The 17,401-nt window shown below is 44.8% G+C and overlaps 1 pseudogene; it reads left to right on the top strand.

The window, feature by feature from the left end:
* The first annotated feature begins 9,158 nt into the window (after positions 1-9,158).
* Positions 9,159-16,238, top strand: LOC136768128 (G-protein coupled receptor 4-like; annotated as a pseudogene).
* Positions 16,239-17,401: the final 1,163 nt, after the last annotated feature.

Raw genomic sequence — 17,401 nt, 5'->3', positions numbered from 1 at the left:
AAAAGGACTCCACAGAACAGGGGTCTTCCGTATCATGTCACACCTACCTGTGGTGGTTGTTGGGTCGTCTGTACCTGCAAAAGAGAACTGGTTACTGCTCTCTCACAAATGTATTATACGGGGAAATATAGGGTTGTATAATTTAGTTCCTTTTTGTTATTTTGGATAGGGTTTTAGCATTTTAGATGGTGGTTTTACTATTGCCCAAGAACAGTCTTCGTGCCCTGTCTGGGTTTGTGTAAATAAACACTACTATTTATCCTTCCCTGGTTTTTGTGGTGGTGTCTTGGGGATCCTTGTGGTACAATGCAGTCCTCTCTCCTCATAAAAAAAGTTGGAATAGTCATTCATCATGTCACCCCTAAACCCACTAGGTGGTGAATCAATTTCTGAAATCAAGGCTGTGTATATATTGTGCATATTACAATTTAAAAGCTGTGACAACAGTTAATCCATTAGTTTATTCTTGTGTATTTCTATGACTGTATCATTGATCTGAGAGCATATATAAATTCTTATACATTTGAATATTTCAGAAATAAAATATACATCAATATGTACCTGTGTTTTTCTTTAGGAAGTATGACTATTCTATGTAATTTAAAGTTTTGAATAATTAAATGTAATTACTAGATCTCAGATTGTATCAAAACCTTAAACCACCAGCCAATCACAGACCTCTAACCCCTCACATCCTTACACATGGTCACAGATCTTCTCCACCACACTGGATTCAGGGACGCACAGACACACCTACAGCACAGCGGCTTCACCTCATATCCCTGCTGGTCTGTTGAAGACTGACTGCCCACAGACAGCAGCCCAGGGGCCAGTGTGATGGGCTGCAGGGACACCGAGGCGGCTGCACTGGCTGACACAGACGGGCACTGAACACCACAGACACTTGACCCTAAATCTGATCATAACTGAACACCTGTTAGACACAGAGATGCCTGACTGGTATGATGGTCAGGCTCCACAACACAAATTATTGATTGATGGCTCTACTCCAGAAGAGCCTTCTACAAAAGTTCAGGAAAGAGAAAAATAATTAGGTAATGAATTAGCTTTATTCTATGAACAGCCTCTTCCAAATATACTTGTCTTGTTACTTGAGAAGATTAAAATAAAAATTAAATAATAATAATAATAATAATAATAATAATAATAATAATAATAATAATAATAATAATAATACTTAAATGATGCACTATTTCTTGTGCCTTTATTTCTTGGTACAGATCAAAGAGATTGGGAATCGGAAGGTGACTGAGCAAAAACATCAAGCTAGTTTCCTGCTGAATAAATTACTTGGTTAGATACTTGACATTTGTGAAATCTATCAAACTCAAAAACCTCAGGATGAGCAGGGTTCGAATTACAGGGGGGATTGGGGGGGTTTAACTCCCCTAATTAAGACTTGGACCCCCCCGAAAGAGGCAAAAATAAAAGGTTGGGGGGGTCGAATATATAATAAAATGCATAAAAAAGTAAAATGCGGTCTGGTTCTTGTAAAATGCGGTGCCCCTCTCTCACGGTTAATCACCCCCCCCCCCCCCCTCGCTCTCATAGTTTTTTTTTTTTTCCCACTCTTATTAGTAAATCATTTTCTAGGGCTTTTTGTGCCGTTGAAATTAACATTTGTGCTGCTTTGGTTTTGAAGATATTAACATTGATTTATTTTCGGCGAGTGACGTCACTCCACAACAAGAGAATCAAACCAATCATACCTCTTTCGTTTGTGCTATGTCTGTGCCGGTTTGTGCCATTGAAACTAATGTTTGAACTATTATGGTTTTAACGTTATTCATAATTTTTTGTGACATCACTCAGCCCCCCCACAACATCAGAATCAAACCAAACATATCTTTATTCTATTTCAACGGCACAAACGTAGCACAAACATAGCACAAACTAATTATATGGAATTTATCATTTGTGCTGTAAGTGGGGAGGGCAACTTCACTGAGCTGTTACCCATGACTGGAAGAACAGTCAATGAACTTATAGGTTTTCCAGGTTTTCCAGGATGCATGGGAACCCTGCCATTGCCCATTGCTCTGCTGCCTGCAGAGACTGAGGCCTGTGGAGCTGATCAGGGAGACTCGGGCTCGGAACAGCAGGGAGTCAAGCCGGTCCAGAGTGTGAAAGAGAGGCTGACACTTCACATACTCTCTGATCTGTAATGAGTTTCTATTCTCTGACAGTATTCATCCCACTGAAGCTCTGATAGGGTCAGGGAAAGAGCAGCCTGGTGGACCAGTCTGAAGCCATCAGGAGCAGCGAGGAGAAGCAAAGAGATCAGAACAGGAGGAGCACTGGGCTGCTGAACACCAGGCAAGACCCCCACTGACCAGAACAGACTCCTTTATTGGATCATATATATGTAAGGACATCAAGAACAGCTCAAACAACAGCATCACCAATGTTAAATATAACTTCCACTACTGCTGGTTGTTTGCAGCATGTACCGCATGATCAAGTGTTTCATTCTCATTTTCCTTTCGAACTACCAGTCAATAAACTATTTCTGTTCAGTATCATAACACATTTTCCTTTGCACTTAGTATTCCATTAATTCATCTCAAAATGATTGGTCATCAAATTAAACATACTAATCACGAACAGTGATTCCAGTTCACATCACATGTCTCTAACAAGATACAAGAGTGGGGACCGTACCTTTGAGAATGTTCGACTCAGTTGCACACAGGGCTCACACAACTCTGCAGCTCAGCAGCTACAAGTAAAATAAAATGCATTTTACCTAACTGATATTAAACTGCACTTTCATCAAAATATAACCATATTATTTGCATTATGATGAGTTGTCAGAATTAATCTTTTCTTTTCTTTTTTAACCTTGTTAATATTGAAAAGGGTTTGACTTATCACCAGGTTTAACATGCTAGTCTGATTAAAACAATTGTGACTTGTGTTCGTACAAACTATGCACTTAGCTTAGTATGAAAAGATTATGAAAACTCACCAAATCATAGAGTAAAACAACCCTCCAAGATTGCACTGCATATATATATATATATACACATACACACACACACAACACACACACACACACACCACACACAGTGGCTCTCAAAAGTATTCACCCCTCTTTGTCTTTTCCACATGTCATTGTGTTACAACATGAAATCAGAATGGATTTAATCAGGAGTTTTTGTCACTGATCAGCACAGAAAATGCCCATAATGTCAAATTGAAAAATGTAATCTGCAAATTGTTCTAAAAAATTACATATACAAAACAGAAAATAATAGAATAATTTCTGCCTCTGAATGGTTAGCTCTCTACTGTTTTGTCATATTTTTTTAAATGTACAATACGGTAGTATTGTGTTGTATTTATTAACCTGTCTCATATACATGGTTTATTTGCCTTTGTAGCCACATTAACAGGCAATTATGTTAAATCACTTCATAAAACACATATTTAAGCAATGATTTCTGAAATGTAAGATTATTTCCTATACCTTTCACACAATGCAAACTCTGAATATTCTCGAATTGTGGATAGAACCTGGTCACTTGGGTTCAATATTTGAAATAAAGTAGGTGGATTCACAGATCATATGGGAATAATTGAGGTCAAGTTATGGATGATATACAGTATTTTCCACAATCTGATACTCTAACACAGGCATTGAATAATTATCATTCAGATTTTGAATTATTTGCATCAGTTACTGAATTGTAGCTAATTTTTAATGTAATGTAAGTAATAAGCACCTGTACACTACTGCTGCATAGTTTTCTGTTAATAAAATCATTTGGTTCTGAGGGTGCCTTGATGGAGATCTGACTGCAGTCCACAGCACCAGTGATGATGGGGATCTCTGCATAATAATGTAGTAATTCATTAAATTGCATATAACCGCATAGCAGCAGCTTTGCCAATATTTCCAACCCATGACAGGAATGCACCACTAGCAAAAAGCCACAGCCCTATGAATGATGCAAGTTATCTCGGCGATCTCTCAATACTTCTTTCTTGCTCCTTGATTTTTAAGGAAGTAAAATACTGTTTATTTGGTTGAAGTATTTTACATTTCTTAAAATAAAAACAATTCAATATTTAATACTTATGATTAAAATCATTTAAAATATCAATTCTTAAAATCACTTAAAATTTTTAAAATCTTTGTGATTTTTAACAAAACTAAAACAATTAACTTTAAAATAAACGTGCTCAAATCAAATAAACAAAACGTGATAAAAGCAAAAACTGCACACCAACAAAAGAGTCAAATACATTGAAAATAACTGAAAATGCATTAAACAAAATAAAGAAACAATTAAAAAGGAAAAAATAAAAAACAAACAAAAAAGTCTAATGCATTTTAAATTAAACCCAAAACGGTCAATGTATTTGACAACAAAATATAACAAAACTATTCCAAAAAAGCCCTAAACAATGTGATTTAAAAACAACTAAATCTTTAAAAACAATTAAGATTCGTTTTTTTAAAATCTTTTTAAAACAGTCATCCGTAAAATCTTTAAAAGATCTTGGACTCGGGCTCCAGCAGGGGGAACTAACCGTCCCCGGAGGTGGGTCCCATCATGGGATCCTGAGCTCCCCCAGATCTTGTATGCGCCAGTTCTTATAGGCTTCCTCCTTGCCCCTCTGATGGACCTCCAGATTGACATAGTCTTTTACAAACACCATGCCCCTCCGCGCGATGACGATCGGGTCCAGCTCCTGCTTATTGAACAAACAGATGTTCCGTCCCTCCCACAGTGCCTGCTTCACTGCGCAGACGACACGCCACCAGCACCTCAAGGTAGATGAAGAGATTCCCTTGGCTGGACCATACAAGATCTGCTGGGCGGTCGCCCGCGCAGGAACGGCAAACCTGTGGAGGAACGGAGAAAACAGGAGCCAGACCCTGTGGGCGGAGGGGCACTCACTAAAGATGTGAGCCTCCGTCTCCTTCCCCAGGCAACCCTTATAGGGGCAGGTGTCATAAGGAGCTATGCCCCTTCTGTGCATGAACACTCGGGTGGGGAGACACCGACTCACAGCCATCCAGGAGACATCTTTCTGCGTGTTCGTGAGGCAAACGTGCGTAGCGTTAGCCCAGATAAACCGGCAGGTTTCGGGAGGGAAATCTTCTATCCGGCTGGTCTCCTGGGCAGATCTCATCTGACTACAGATGGTCTTGTAATCCCAGGAGGCCAGCACGACTTTATGGAGGCCTACTTCGAGCGCAAAGGCTCGGAGCGCCCTGTAGAACGGCGGGGGATCCCACGAGTGCGGCCTGGTGTTATCCATGGCGCAGAGGCCGAATGGTCTCAGGCTGCTGGCAAAATAAAAGCGGTTCATGAAACTCACTTTCTTGCCAGCAGCCTGGATGTTCTTGACCACATAGGCCTGCCCCTGCGCCTTTATCAGCCGCACAACGTCCGGGACCCCCCTGCCTCCATCCAGGGTACCCTTCACCATCTGCACTCTTTTCAGCCTCTCCATTTTGCTCCCCCAGACAAACCGAAATATAATTCGGGTCACTAGTTTTGCGATAACCTTGTCTGGGGGGAAGATCATTCCTACGTAGAGGAGTATCGGGAAGAGGATGGCCTTTACGACCAGCACCTTACCAGCCATCGTCAAGGTCCTTGTGCTCCAGCCGTGGATCTTCCTTTGGACCTTTGCTATGGCCTCCTCCCAGCTCCGGGTGCCCGTGTTGGTCCCGTCGATCGTGATCCCCAGAACCTTGATAAACGGCTTCACAGGGAACACGGTCGGCGGGCCCCGGCCGACAGGCCATGCCCTGGAGAGGTAGACCTCGCTCTTGGCCTTGTTCACAGCGGCCCCCGTCGCCCTGCAGAAGCCGTCCAGCAGTTCCTCGACCCTGGCCACGGACGGAGCGTCCGTGCAGACCACGGCCACGTCGTCCATATAGGCCAGGGCCTTCAGTTGCTCTCCGCCGGAACCCGGGAGATGGAAACCTGTCACCCGGACGTCCCGGCGGATCGCCTGCATGAACGGCTCCAAGCAGAGGACGTACAGCAGGGCCGACAGGGGACAACCCTGCCGGACCCCCGACCTGACCGGAAATGGTTCGGTCAGGTGGCGGTTCACAAGGACCCTGCTGCTTAGACCGCTGTAGATGATCTTAACCCACTTCCTCAGGCCAAGAGCGAGACCCATCCTCTCCATGACAAGCTGCAGGTATTCGTGGCCCACTCTGTCGAAGGCTTTCTCCTGGTCCAAGCTAATTAGGACCAGGGGAAGCCCTCTCTCGTTCGAGTAGGCCACGACATCCCTGAGCAGCATGGCGTTGTCGGCCGCCGATCTCCCCCGGGCACCACAGACCTGGTCGGGACCCACGACTTGAGGGAGTGGCCGCTGCAGCCGGAGCGTCAGTGCTTTGGCCAGTATCTTGTAGTCGGTGCACAGGAGGCTGACTGGCCGCCAGTTCCTCAGATCTTTCGGGTCTCCCTTCTTGTGAAGAAGGGAGAGGATACTCTTCTTCATCGAAGGGGCCAATCTGCCCTCTCTGTACATCGACCCCAGGACCTGGCCCAGATCTTCCTTTAGCACCTCCCAAAAGATCTTATAGAACTCAGCAGGGATCCCGTCGGGACCCGGTGTCCTTCCAGAGTTAAGACTCTTTATCACCTGGGAGAGTTCAGTGGTGGTGATCTCTGGATCCTCCTCCTCCTCCTCGTCCCCCTCATTGCGGGACTCCAACAGGGACAGAAAGTGATGGATCAGATTTTGATCCACCACCTTCTGGTCGTACAACTCCCTGTAGAAATCCCGCACCACTGTCTCAACAGCCTCTCTGCCCTCCACCTCTTGCCCCGAGGAGTCGATCATGGAGGACATTGCAGGCCGCCTCTCCTTCGTTTTCTTGAAGAAGAAGCGGCTGCATTTCTCATCGTCCTCCATGATGCGGACCCTGGAAAGGACCTTGATCTTTTCTTGCTCCTCCCGATAGAGGGCGGAGAGACTCAGTTTGACCCGGGCCACCTCTTCAGCTAGGTCGAAGCCTCTGAGCTGTAAAAGACTCAGGCGCTGGAGGCGGGCGTTTAGATGGGAATATCTCGCCCGCCTCTCGCGAGCTTTCCGTTTCCCCAGCTGAATGAAGTAGCCCTTGGTTCTTTTCTTCATCATCTCCCACCACTCTATGGGAGAATCAAAAAGGTCCTTTAGGGTCCTCCACTCCTCGAGGCGTCTGCTAAAGGTCTTAATCACACGAGGGTCATCGAGCAGAGAGGTGTTGAGCTTCCAGACCCCAGGCCCCGACTCCCGTGTGCTCGGAATGAGCACCTCTGTCGTCAGGAGCCTGTGGTCTGAAAAGAAGACCGCCTCCGAAGACATGGCGGTCCCCTCCAGTGGCTTGCTGAGGAGGACGAGATCTATCCTGGAGAAGGAGGAGCCAGAAGAACTCACCCAGGTGAACAAGGGGACCAGGTCCCGACCTGCGTCGCAGAGTTCAAAGTCCTCCACGAACGCAGCGAGGTCCCTGCTGGATCTATCGTTGCGGGGCTTACTCCGGTCTACATCCCTCAGAGCACAGTTGAAATCACCTGAAATGATAACTGGCAAGGTGCCGATCAGGAGCGGGTGTAGCTGAGGGAGAAAGAGGACTCTCTCTCTCTGGCTGGTGGGGGCATAGACATTGACCAGCCTCAATACAGCCCCCTTGTATTTAAAATCGAGGCTGGCCAGTCTGCCCGCCTCTATAACCTTAAATGTTTTAACTGTTAAGAAGGGGTTTTTCAGGAGTACGGCAATCCCGTCCGCTCGGGACACATTGGACCCCGACCAGAAGGATTCTCCTAGGGTCCAAGTGTCCCGGAGATCTTTGTATTCTTTTTGGAACGGGATGCCGCACTCCTGCAAACAGATAATATCCGCCTTCATTCCAGCCAGAGAGTTTAAAACATCGGTCCTCTTTTTCACCTCAGCAATGCTCCTCACATTAATTGAAATAATGGTTAATGCCATAATGGCTGTGAGGGCAATTACCCGCTCCGTAACAATCATGTAAAGAAACCTTTCTCTTCCCCACTCCTCTCTTCTCCCTCACCTAGCTTAGCGCTAGCACCCATCATTTCAATAATTTGCCTCACCGCTTGATCCTCTAGGAAGACTATGGGGGGGGCTCGGCTCCCGCCACCCGGTAAGGCTGGCAAAACTCCACTGGGCTCAGGGCCCGTGGTGCTGGAGGTTCTCCCTGGTTCCTTTGAGGCCGAGGCCCGACGAACAGATGGCAGGGCAGAGGCTTTATGTACAACTGGGGAGAAAACTGTGTAGACCCCGCTAGTTGTTCTTTTAACTAATGGTGGGGGAGGGGGTGGTCTCTCCCTTCCCGGCTGTCTGCCGCCGCAGGCCTCCTCCCCCAGCGCCAGTGACCTTGCCATCACGTCCCTGATGTCTTTCTGGGAAAGGACACTGGCGCCGACTCTCATCTCCTGAGGACCTGCGGCTCTCCCACTACTGCCGGGAGGGCATACCTGACCCCTCCCCTGGGAGAGTCTCAGTTGTGGGGCAGGAGGAATGTTATTTCTAGGGGGCCTCTCGTCCACCAGGCTGCCCACTCGGGGCAGTGGAGAAGGCCCACTACTCTCCTCTCCGGAATCAGAGTGGGGCGTGTAAAATTTAGAGGGAGAGGACTCTGCAGCGGGGGAGGAGCCGGCAGGGGGGGGAGAATCTGCAGAATGAATCCTTTTTTTCATCATACCCCCCCTACCCATGCTCCTCTTCTCAGCCCTCCTTCTCTTCCCCGCTACCACTGTCCACTCTCCCTCTGCCTCCACTTCTGACCCAGAGTCAGAGAGGGAGCCTATGAGGCTCCTGAGGATTGTTTCCTCTCTACCCCCATCTTGGGGTATCACCTTTGGAGGAGCCTCCGCTTGATTTTCTCTCTCTCCACCACCCCCGAGGGCCCGCGCCCTATTTGCATAGGAGGAGGGACAATTCCTAAAGAGATGCCCTCCCCCACCGCACAGGTTGCAGGCCCTCTCCTGCTTGCAGGCCCTGGTCTGATGTTCTCCGCCGCAGACCTTGCACTTAACAACAGTACAGGCTGGGGCTAAATGACCCAGGGCCCCGCAGTTTCTACATAATTTGGGCATGCCATGATAAAAGACAAGCCCCCTATTTGCTCCTAAAACCACGGTGCTTGGCAGATGGCGTACTGCGCCGATGGCGGCCACTTCCACCTGCAGGCGCACCTGCCACCGCCGAGCACCGGTCCAGACCCCATCCTCATCATTAACTCTCCTGCTTTCAGACAGGATCTCACATTTTTAAGGATTTTTAAGGAAGGGTGTTGCTATTTTAGAGGGGAGTGTCAAATGCTTTTATTGGGTAGAAGCATAAGCTTTTATGCACTGAAAAAGTAGATCTCATGTCAAAAAAGGTTGGGCACCCCGGCTCTGGACTCTTACTATACACAATTGGTTTATCTCAGTCCTGTCTTCCTAGTTAATGATCCTTCATAGAGATTAGTAGATGAAAAAACAGCACTTCCTTTGAAGAAACATTTTCTTCTTGAGCAGTGTTGAATTGTGAAACCTGTTTTTTCCAGTACAGAGCAGAGGCTCAATCAATGTATTCCAGCTGAATAGAAAGGAACAGGCCACAGCAGACCTCATTCTTGCATCTTGAAGAGCGTGCCTCATTATTGCAACTGGTACAGCACGCCTCATTCTTGAACCTGGAACAGTATGCTGAATTATTGCACCCGGTACAGCAGGCTGAATTCTTGAACATGGTACAGCAGGCTGCATTATTGCATTTGGTACAGCAGGCCTCATTCTTACACCCTCTACAGCAGGCTGCAATATTGCTCTCGGTACAGCACACCTCATTTGCACTTGCTACAGCACGCCTCATTCTTGCACCCAGTACAGCATGCTTAATTCTTGCACCCAGTACAGCACGCCTAAGTCTTGCACCCGGTACAGCATGCTTCATTCTTGCACCTGGTACAGCACGCCTAAGTCTTGCACCCGGTACAGCAGGCTGCATTCTTGCACATGGTACAGCAGGCTGCATTATTGCACCTGGTACAGCACGCCTCATTCTTGCTCCCAGTACAGTAAAATATATCAGATAAACATCTTGTGTTGCTTCCTAATTCTCATTATTTCCAGTTCCCCTATAGGTCTTTGGGTGCAAAGCTGTTGGGTAAATTCAGAGCATCCCTAACTGAGAGGACTGTGAAGAACTGAGTGGACACCTGACTGACCAGCATGGCACCAACTCCTGCTGCCCCACGGACCAGCTCATATTTTTAAATGTATAAGTACATCTCCTTTCATTCTGCGGTTTGAGTGGCTCATGATGAAACTAAAAATACACTGTGTGAGAATAAGCCCCACTGTCTGGAGAAGCAGAAGATTGTGCTGAACTGATCCTTATTTCACTTCACAATATTCATAAAACTTTTCTACAAGCCCATGTATAATACTGTTAATAAAATGATAAAGCTTTGATGGGTTTGTCTCTCCTGCTCATCTGCCCTCTGACTGAGACACACATCCTGGATACTAATGGATTCAGACTAGCTACCCAGAGCAAAACAGATTTATAGCACCCTCATCTGTCTGGATTAAATACTTTTTAGGATTATGTCTACATATCTTGTAGGAAAATGTCTACCCTATAATTCCCTAATGCACCTAATATCTACTAATATCTCAGACAACATTAGATATAGACATCAGCACTTCCTTTACCAGTTTCCTTCAACACTCACAGACTCAACCACACATCCACACAGACACACACTACACCATCACAGAACTTCACTGAGACTCCGATCATCCACGACAAACTGGATCCAAGTCCACCTTCACAGTCTCCACAGCTCCTCCAGTCTGACCCAGGTAAGGCAGCTGCTGTGCTTTATATAACTGAGAAACAATTAAAGACTTACTAATCTAAGGTTCTGGGGTAATATGTGTGTTTCAGCAGCCTATGAAATGAAAATTAATACATATTCTTTATATAGAGTTTGGACAAGACAGAGAAGGAGAGAGATATTAATTTCTGTGTTACAGATGTTGTCTGATCAGTGTCATACTCAACAACTGTAATTTTTGTATTTTCCAACTGTAACATAACTTAAATATTGAGAAAAATAAATAAATGCTATATTGGTACTGTAGTTATCCAGCACTACGATCTTAAAGCAAGACACTAAACAGACACATAGAGACATCTGTTAAATATATATTTCTTCACAAACCTCCTTCACACTGTATAAATCGTTGGATTGGATCTGAATTGGAGAAACTGATCCCCAGGCAGTATGGGACACAGTATAGCCATGCTGTCACGAGGGAGGACTGAGTGAACACTCTTGACAGAACACAATGGGATCGTGGACTCCATGCCCAAGGATCACTCACAAGCATCAGACATAAAGAGCAGGGACGGCAAAGCAGAGGTCAATACAGGTACAGTAAGGGATGCAGCAGCGATCAGCACATGCAACCTGTAGAAATGGATAAATGTGTGCGGCGCAGAGCACCTCTGAAAAGTGTCCAAGAAGCTGCCACACTGTGCGTGGCATGAGCAACTATCCTGGAGTCCTGCTGACTCATATGCCAAAGCAATGGCATCCACAATCCAATAAAACATACGTTTCTCAGACAAGACCTGTGTTGTGTTTGTACTGCAACATACTCTATTATTAATTGAGCACACAGAGACACAAATTCCATTAAACTTCAGACATCTTTATCTGTTGTGTTTTTCTTCAGTAGAGAGATACACACTGCATTCGCTCTTGCAGATTCAACAATCAATCACTGGAAGGTGTACATATAATTAACATCAGTTTACATCAGCAGATTCACCAAAACATATATAACCAAAAAAAAAAAAGACCACTATCACATTCCCCACTAAAAGTTCAATACAAACAAATTCTAGCTAGATATACAGAATTGAATAAAATTAGTTTATTGAAAATCAGGAATGGTCAAATAAATGGCAGGGTAAAAACACTAGAGGACAGAGGACATTTTTCCTGGCCAGTTGTCAGGCAGAAACTGAGCTTCCACTCTTCCACTCATCACAGGACAGACATGTGGGCCTGTTATCTTTCTCTCCTGTCTGGTCTGCATAAAAGTGCCTGTAGTTTGTAACTTCTCTAAAACTGTTCTTGAGATTGCCCCTCGAACACCTCTTCCTTGCGGCCACTCGAATTAAATTCCTTTTTGATTGACCATGCATCTCTCTCAATGATTTGGACTGTTCATGCCCATCTTCCAGCCCCTTCCGCTGTCTGTGCCCCTCACATCTGCCTACGTCTGTCACGTCTGTCTGTCCAACCATGGTGTCACTTATACGCAACCAAGAACATCAAAGTCGGTTTGCGATTGGTCAGTAGCACGCTTCCCTCTCCTGCAATAAGTCTTTAGATCTGTCAATCACAATCCAATTAAGATCTTCCCCATAGTCAGGTTAACTTGATTAGTGTCAAAAGAGAATGATTAGTGCATAACTCAAACAATCAATCATTAAAAACTAAATTAATAATAATAATAATAATAATAATAATAATAATAATAATAATAATCATAATAATAATAATAATAATGAATAAATAGTGAAAGAATACAAGGAATACCACATGACAATAATAGTAAAAAAAGTAGATTAGGTCACCCTGTGACAATAGCTCTGTGTGAGGCAATGAGAAAACAATAAAAGAGTAGAATTCAACTGGTCATCTTTTACTATATATGTCTGCAGAGAGAAGCCTGTAGAACTGATCAGGAAGACTCAGGCTCTGAGCAGCAGGGAGTCGGGCTGGCCCAGAGTGTGAGAGAGAGGCTGGGTTAGTGGGGGGGCAGACACTTCACACTCTCTGATCTCTAATTGTTTGTGTCCATCCCCCTGAGGCTCTGAGAGGGGCAGATAGAGAGCAGCCTGCTGGGCCCGTCTGAAGCCCCCAGGAGCAGTGAGGAGAAGCCGAAAGATCAGAGCAGACAAACACCAGGCAACCCCCACTGACCAAGACAACATGAACAACTCACACATATATACAGGATTCATGAACAGCTCAAACACCACTGAACATTACAGCACTGAAAATAACACTGACTATTACAATTCCAGACACAATACATTCTGGACACATCACACTGCAATTGCAATTGACATTTTTATCATAGTCATCGGGTTTCCCGCCATCTGCTTGGTCATCTACAGCCTGTACCGGTTGGTCAGGGCCGACATGGTGGTGCCCATCTACATCATCAATCTGCTCATCTCCGACCTCCTGCAGATCAGTCAGACCATTCAGTTTAGCGTGGTATTTCACAAATAAGTCTTTCGAAAACATTAGATTACTCATTTCATTTCGGCCTGAGTGCCAGCGTGTAGTTCATGCTGTACATCGCCCTGGAGAGATACCTGGTGGTCATCCATCCTCTGTGGTACCGGTACCACCGCAGTGTCAGGCACGCCACGCTGGTCTCTGTGGGAGTTTGGCTGCTGGCTTTTATATTACCTGTAATACTCTTAATAGAGAAGTATACATCTATTAATATTGTATCTGATATTGTATTTTTTATTCTCTTCCTTCTGCCGTTTCCCCTTCTCGTGTTCTTCTTTATCGGCACATGGCGAGCTATCGCCAGCGCCACCTCTGTACGAGACGCAGAGAAGAGGAGGATTCTGCTCATGCTGGCCCTTGTTCTGTGCACCTACACTCTGCTCTACCTCCCATACTGCATAGTGAGGTTAATTTACCTGCATTCGGAATATAGGCCTGATAGTGCCCTTACAATTACATCTTGAATTATGCATCTCACTGTGGACCCAGTGCTGTACATCCTCCTCAGGTCTGATGTCAGGAACACACTGGGCTCTCTCCCCTGCTGTCAGAGGCTGTTCACACTGACCAACTGCTGGACACCCAGAGCTTAGCAGGAGACAGAGGATGAGCCTGATGTGTCTTCTACAGTCACCAGTCTGAGAGACACAGGGGTTGAAAAGCTCAGCTGTATCTGGAAGTCAGTCCAAGACAATCTGGCTTAGAATGGCAAATTGCTCACTGTTATCTCCGCCAGGTAGACAAGTCTTTTAAGAAAGAGAAACAGGGGTTTGGCAATGTGATGTAATCACTGGAATCGATCTCAGACACTCAAATAGACAGATAAATCTCCTCTCACTCTTACTTTTAATATTATCCACCCTGCTTGTCTCTGTCCTATCTTTGAAAGTATGTGTTGTCTATTTACATTTTCAATAAATCTATATCTGTATAAAACGAAACAGTCTCAAGGTTAATTCATGCAACCTCAGTGCTAATCTGAATTAGTTTTAATTAAAGTATTGTGGTAACTTGCGCATCAACCCGGTGTTGTTCACAGCTACCGGCAGTGAGTGCACCGGCGATTGTGACATCATCACTAGCTGTGCTTCAGGTATTTGACTATTCTCCTCTCCCTCTTCCATTAGTAGCTGTTCGGCTGCATTCTCGACCCTACCTTACCCAGAGCACCCTTATTGTTAGACTTACCCGTTTTTCTGTATTTAGTATTTTAGTTAGTTGATTTTCCTGTCACCTAATCTTATTGAAGAAACGCTCTAGGAAGAGAACTTTTGTGTTTCTTTCGTTGCCCACTTGTGACTGGTTTATTATAATAAAGGCAGTATATACAGAAAAACACTTTACTTGTTTAATCCAAGCAGCGTCCACATTCTTAGTAAAAAAAACAAAACTGTACTGCAATTTCTACAAGTCTGAAAAGAGTTACACAATCCTCCCTTGAGTTACTCTTACTGATCAGTCATTCCCTTTACATCATCATGGTATCAGAAAAAAAAGGGAATATAATTTTGGAAATTAAAGCTGATATGTATATATTGTGCATATTATTATGATGATGTTTGAAAGTTAATGAATAATGAAATGTAATTATTTCTGAACATTGAAATATTAACTTCCTAGTTCTCTTCCTAGATCTCATCTCATATCTCATACACAGACACACAAACACCCTCACAGAGACTCCGATTATCTACAACAAACTGGATCCAAGTCCACCTTCAGGGACCCACAGACGCACCTACAGCTCTGTCTCCACAGCTCCTCCAGTCTGACCCAGGTAAGGCAGCTGCTGTGCTTTATATAACTGAGGACCAACTAAAAACTTACTATTAGAAGGCTCAGGGGTAATGTATGTGTTTCAGCAGCCTGTGAAATGTGAATTAATCAACTGTCTGTACAGTATAGACAGGACAGAGAGAAGGGAAAAGATGTTAAGTATTGTTGCAGATGTTGTCTAACAACTTTTCAGTTAAACTTTTAATTTGTAAATTTCATAAGAAGATGCAGACACAGCAAACGAGTGCATATCTAGTATCTCCCAGGCTTCAGGAGCAGCTTCATGAAACACAAACAAGATATACTATGCAGAGTCTCTAGCTGCTTCACAAATCAGCATTTGGTGTCAATCATCTCTTCACACCCGTCTCTCGGTTGTTCTTCTGGACCCTTCCGCTGTCTGTGCCCCTCACATCCGCATGTCTGTCCAACCATGGTGTCGCTTATACGCATTCAAGAGCATCCAGGTCAGCTTGCGATTGGTCGGTAGCACGCTTCCATCTCCTGCAATAAGTCTTTAGATCTGTCAATCACACTCCACTTCCTAGTCTTCCTAGTAGCCAGGTTAACTCAAACAATCAATAATTAGAAACGTAATTAATAATAATAATGATAATGTAACTCATCCATCCATTTTCAAAAATGTTTATCCTGATGAGGGTCGTGGGGAAGCCACAGCTGATCCTGGCAGGCATAGGGTGCAAGACAGGAATACATCCAGGATGGATGCCAGTCCATTGCTGGGCAACACACACATATACAGGGCAATTTAGCAAGACCAATTAACCTAACCTGCACATCTCTGGATGGTGGGAGGAAACCGGAGTGCCCAGATAAAACCCATGCGGACACAGGGAGAACATGCAAACTTCACACAAATAGGTACCCCGTGCCCAGACTGAAAACCACGGACCCTGGAGCTATAAGGTAGCAGTGCTAAGCACTGTGCCACCATGCTGCCCTAATAATTTAACCATTAAGAAAATTCTGATTAGAGTGTGAGAGAGAGGCTGGGTTAGCAGGGGGACAGACACTCCACACACTCTCTGATCTCTAATGGTTTCAGTTCTCTGACAGTGTCCATCCCCCTTAGGCTCTGAGAGGGGCAGATAGAGAGCAGCCTGCTGGACCCGTCTGAAGCCCCCAGGAGTAGTGAGGAGAAGCAGAGAGATCAGAGCAGAAGAGCACCAGGTAGCGTCCACCGACCAGGACAGCATGGACAACTTATACATGTATAGAGGCTTCAAGAACAGCTCAAACATTGCGTGGTCAAGGAACCCCATCCAGCTGCCGTCTTAATTTCCTGGGTTTCTTCAGCACAGGCGTCAGCAGCCCTGTTCCTGGAGAGACACTGTTCTGCAGCCACTTTACCAAAGGCCCTTGACAGAGACGCTGATGATTCCACACAGCCAGCTTCACAGACTCAGCCTCATCCAGAGGGATAGATCTAAAGAGCCACGCCAGTGATGTACAGTCTCCAGCTTATATCTATGTGCAGTACATCAAACTGCAATTTCTACCTTCCACTTTATTCACCTGCATACTGGTACAATCATAGGAGTGTTTACAAACAGGCATTTCAAGTTACATGGTGCTTTGTGGCTGTCAGTGTTCTTCTATGAGGCCACAATGTGGTGCTATTGTATCAGTTATATGAGAAGCACCATTTTTTGTGTTTTTCAAGAAAGATACTTAAAAGTAAATGAAACCTTCTCTTTGCATTGTGCTTGTGAAATTTTTTTAAATCACAATCTTTCCATTTTATTTAGATGTGTGGGTGTGAAGCTCACAAGTACTTGGGGGCCTGATTGAAATTACTTTTCCAGTAGTTAGTGCTGTTTTTGAAATATCAGTCACAGGAGGTTTTATGACTCTGTCCCCGAAAACTGCACCACCCTCGATTATTCCCCATGCAGACTTGGACACGGATCTCAGCACACCCACTACAGACACAGCAAAAATAAATATAAACAGGTTTATTATAGAGATGCAATCTAAAATGCCTTTAATAAACGTGGGCATAAAACTAATGTCCCTACGCCATTAATAATACAAGAAACCAAAAGTCAACAAACCTGAACTAAACCGAACTACCCTCAACCATTCTTCTTTCCTTCAGTTATGTAAACAGTAACATATTTACATGTTTCCCTTTCATTTCACTTCTTCTCTGGCTTACTAACTGTCCTGCCTTCGAGAAAATCCTTCCTGCAGGCACAGATGACGCAATGACTGCCATGTATTTCTTGGCAAGTTTGCTTAGAGAGGGGAATGTTTGCTCATTCTTTTTCCACCAAAGTA

This window comes from Amia ocellicauda, chromosome 14 (assembly GCF_036373705.1).
Source record: "Amia ocellicauda isolate fAmiCal2 chromosome 14, fAmiCal2.hap1, whole genome shotgun sequence".
In the NCBI taxonomy this organism is placed as follows: Eukaryota; Metazoa; Chordata; class Actinopteri; order Amiiformes; family Amiidae; genus Amia; species Amia ocellicauda.
Note: the sequence above shows the minus strand (reverse complement) of the source record. Positions and strands in the feature narration are given on the sequence as shown.